The sequence below is a fragment of the Sinocyclocheilus rhinocerous genome, unplaced genomic scaffold, assembly GCF_001515625.1.
Source record: "Sinocyclocheilus rhinocerous isolate Xijiao unplaced genomic scaffold, SAMN03320098_v1.1 scaffold1858, whole genome shotgun sequence".
Lineage (NCBI taxonomy): Eukaryota > Metazoa > Chordata > Actinopteri > Cypriniformes > Cyprinidae > Sinocyclocheilus > Sinocyclocheilus rhinocerous.
Window position 1 is genome coordinate 236,676 of NW_015647052.1, and position 5,269 is coordinate 241,944.

Consider the following 5,269-nt stretch of genomic DNA (forward strand, 5'->3'; position numbering starts at 1 on the left):
TTTTAAAGAATAAAACACACACACGTATACACATCTATACATATACACAACAATAGAACAAACACTGTTGTTGTAGTAGTACAGTTATTTTCATTCATTTCCCCTGCATTGAACTCATCAATGTGTCTTTAATATCTCAGGTTAGGGAAGCACCATTTACATTATGTGGCACACAGAACTATCACTGTTCTGACTGACATGAATAATAGATCTCCCCCACCCCCGCCGACAAAACCGAAAAAAAAGGCAGTTTGAACAAAAAGTAAGTTCTTCTTATGAAATTGCACAATAAACATTCACACGTTCACCTGCGGGGGTGAACTGTAGTTAAGATAGATTTTAAAGAACAACACTGAGTGATCTTTAGTCATGTAATATGTCTGGCTTCACCTATATGATGAGGAGGTTAATTTCCATCGCCCTGAGACAGAGAGTCAGTAAAAGGTTAAATCTGGCAAATGCACAAGTTGTAGAAATTAAAGTCCTTTTATGCAGAAAGCCAGCACATGCAGGGTGCTTCAACACTTAAGCTCTTCCAATCCTGTTTCATTCTCTGGATGCTGCATACAAAGCAATCCATTAGTGTCAGCTTTGCCTCTGATTTTAAGTGGACACCTGTCCATTAAGATTGACATTTTAGCACAGCTCATGCCTTGCGTTATTTGCTCACATTGAATCTCAAATATAACGGAATTTATATATCTAGGTTTAAAGAAATGGAAATAGTGACAAGTGACAACGTGAACGTGAAAATGACGTGACATGTGGCCAAGTATGGTGACCCATACTTGGAATTAGTGTTCTGCATTTAACCCATCCAAAGTGCACACACACAGCAGTGAACACACACACCGTGAACACACACCCGGAGCAGTGGGCAGCCATTTATCATATACCTATATGATTTTATACTATAAATAGATCAAATATGAATATTTACTCTGGTTGGCATTCCAATCAAGGAAAAAAGCTATTCTGTTTGCTACATCAAACATATTGGAATCAAAATCACTTAAAAAGCACTGCGTATTAGTTTGACTGTATGGTGGATTGCTGTAGAAAAATAGCTAGAGGAAGCAGGATGCTTTGCTGTGCAATTGTAGTGTCATATGTATCTGATTAACACACATGAAAATGAATCTACAATGTCTTTTTGTTTAAGACATTCTAATATAATGGATTTTAAAATGCTCAAAATAAACTCGTAATAAGTCATAAAACATACACAGAAGACTGTATATTTACTTACAGGCTTGATAAACCATGCAACATTTCAAACACTGAAAAGTAACACTACTCTCTATAGAAACCTGTCTAGACTGTAGAACATTAAGTTACCATACACTTAAAAAACAAAATTGGTATAGAAACAATTTTCACTCAGAAATTGTTAGTAAATTTCACAAACACTTACGAAGAAACGTCAAACTAACATATTAAGTTAAATTCTGAGGTAGAGAAATGGTAATGGTATTTTCTTGTGAAACATACTCCAGTAATAATTTCTACAGTGTATTAACACAGAGAGACATACTCAAACAACTCTTTTCACCGCTGTTTGTGAGCTTTTGGACACAGTCCTATTACAATTATTATTGTAATATTATATTATAATATGTCTCAGCCTGTGCATACAAGTAAATACAGAATTGCACATTCTAATTTTATCTTCATTGTTAATTCAGGAAAGTTCTATTTTAGATGCATCCAGTGCTGTTTTGAATAGTTTTGTTATAGACTAGGGATGTAACGGTATGAAAATTTCATATCACGATTATAGTGACCAAATTTATCACGGTTATCAATATTATCACGGTTTTGTTCAAATTAGATGAAAACATTCAAAAAGAACTGATACACACACTGAAAACATTTCAATAAGTTTTATATTTGAAAATCAACAAACAACAAATACAATTAGCAGCTATATGCACTTTTTTAGCATAAACATTAAATTAACATTAACATGAAGCCCTAATAATAATAATAATAATAATAATAATAATAATAATAATAATAATAATAATAATAATAATAATAATAATAATAAATCACATATATATGTATACAATGTGATTTCCACTTGTGATCATGTGATCTTCGGTTAGGAGATCTTGTGATGCTTTTTAAAGCAAAGTTGGGGTTGATTTCGAGTTCACATACAAACATAAATAGAATAGGCTAATTAAATTTGTCTATTTTTTTATCGTGAAACCGGTAATCGTTCCATCCCTATTATAGACTTTTAAAAACATTTTGCACACTACTGTATAAACAAAATTTCACTGATATAAGTATGGTTAGACAAAGTTTGTGTTAAATCAACACAATCAAGATCAAGCTGATATAATGTCTTAGTTGGCAGACTGGGGTGTTCAGTTTAGCTTAAATATGACCAGTGCTTAATTTAGACAAATGCACATAAAAACAGGGTCCCTCCCTCTCTGAGTGCTAAGTAATGATACTGAATGGGATCTAGGGGTTCAGTAACTTCTCCATATTAATCAGAGGCAACAAATGAGGTTCTGTGAAGCACCTTGCATCCACCTCCTCATTTCCATGCCATAGGTTTTTGGTTACAAGGGTTAAAAAAGAAAGAAAAGGGAAAAAAGAGCCAAGACAGAAGTGTAAGCGATAAGATCAAACGAGGGGGAGTCTACTGATCCCTCATTACCAGGCTAGGCACTGCTTTCTCTTCAGGCACATTATAGCAATGAGATTTAGGCCTGAGTGTCCTCCCTGACAAAAACCCACAAAGGGAATAAACCCCACAAGCAGACCCAGTCAGCTCATCTCCACTCAAATTAATTAGACCCTTCTGTAGTGAAGCCCTACATTCAGGAGAGCAGGAGCCTGATGTCTGTCTGATGGCTGTACCTGACACAAGCACTGTGATGGCTGGACAGAGCCTCTATACAGACACTGAGAAGATTACATTAGGAATTCTGTGTGTGAACATACTTACATGGCACTTTGAAATTCTTTTAATTCTCTTTATTTATTGTTTATATCTAAGTCATGATCTTGTTTATGAGCCTTATTTAGCCTTGTTTGTCAGTGTTACGCATATAGGTCTCAGGGAATAAACTGAACACTGTCTTTGTTGTTTCATACATGTTATTATTACCAATATGACAAGGTCTTTAAAATATATATATATATATATATATATAGCCCATTTCTTTATACAAAGTTGGCTATATAAATCCAGCTTCATCCGCATACAGTATACTCGCATTGGGTGATATACTGTATATCATTGCAAAATGTAAAAAATAATAATAATAAAAATAATATCACTGTATCATTGCAAAATGTAAAAAGCTAATATTATTAACCAGCTCTAATCTGTTAAATGTGACTATAAGGCATGAAGATATTAAGATATTATCAACATTAACATCATGATTTTCTATGAAGCTGCTTTGAAACAATGTGTATTATGAAAAACGCTATAAAAATACATTTGACTCAACTTGAAACATTTTAAAATATCATCTTTTTTTTTCTTTTTTTTTTACAAATCAACATTAATTAAATTACATCATCTGCAGAATTTATAGAGTTCAAATAAATGCTTAGATGCTAATAATCACAATTCAAAACACAATCATTCACACATGCAACAGAGATTGTGAAAATGTGGAAATGAAGGCTGAAATTGGGATTAGTCTGACTTCAGCAACATAAGACAAGAATTAATGAAAATGAACCACTCGATTGAATAATTCATTTTCTCTATGAAGAAGTAATGTTTGCAACAAAAGGCTAATTGGTAACACTTTACAATAAGGCGTCATTTGTTAACATTAGTTCATGTATTAACTAACATGAACTAACAATGAGCAATACATTTGTTACAGTATTTATTCATCTTTGTTAATATTAGTTAATGAAAATACAGTTATTCACTGTTTGTTCATGTTAGCTCACAGTACATTAACTAATGTTAACAAATACATCTTTTGATTTTAATAATGTATTAGTAACATTAACTAAGATCAATAAATGCTGTAGAAGTATTGTTCATGTTTAGTTCATGTTAACTAATACAGTTAACTGTTAACTAATGAACCTTATTGTAAAGTGTTACCAGCTAATTTAGCCAACTGAAAGGAAAATACATAAATTACACAAACAGACTAAAAAACAAGGCAGTAAGCTGCAACATTTTTTTTAAATGAATGCTGTGATCTGTATGTGAGGAAACAGACCCACCTGGACAAATTAGCCCAACTATGTGAGCTAATTTGTTCAGTAAAACACGCAGCATGCACAACAACAAATGGCATTCCAGTTAGACTAATTATGGATTAATTCATTAGACTAATTAAGTCCTCTTCACTGGATCAGCCGATAGTGTTGGATTAGATGTAGTTCCTCAATGTGTATTCATAGATGAGGGTTGGAATTAGGAATTGGGTTAAAGTAAGAATGTAGGGTCGGCGCCAATAGCCTAGTGGGCAGTGCGCCGACATATAGTGGCGTTGTGCTCCGGGCGTCCCGAGTTTGACTCGTGGACCTTTCCCGATCCCGCCCCCCTCTCTCTCTCCTACTTCGCTTCCTGTCACTGCTATACTGTCCTATCGAAATAAAAATGCCAAAAAAAAAATCTTTAAAAAAAAGTGCGAATGTAGGGACACATAGTTCACCCAAAAGTAAAAATTCTGTCATCATTTCCTCACCCTCAGACCTGTATGAGTTTCTTTTCTTCTGTTGAACATAAAATAAGTTGAAAAATGTGGGTAACCAAACAGTTGTTGGTCCCCTTTAGCACTTTAGCTTGACATAGTAAAAATACTATGGAAGTCAATGGAGGAAGTCAATTTTGTGTTCAGCAGAAGAAAGAAATCCATACAGATCTGGAGCAACTTGAGGGGGTACAAATGATAACAGAATTTACTTTCTATGAAGCCCATATTTATAATACATTATAAGGGTATTCTTAAGGCATTATAATGAATGCATAATGCATTATAAAAAACCTTATAATATGCTATATAATCTTATGAATATTCATAAGAACAGTTCCCTTTCAAGGGAACCGCTATGGGGAACGCCTCGTCGTGACCCGTGTCTGAACCTCTCTTTTCGAGGAGAGAGGGGCAGCCATCTGCTTCTCGTGATTCAGGACCCGCTGCTGCTGAGGCACGGAGGAGAATGAGCTCGTGGGGATCGCAGGTGGATCTGGCCGATGAGTTTGAAGAGGGGTTTTCCCTCTCGCGATCGTCGGCTGTGGACGAGAGTGAGCCGCTGGAGGATGATGTTA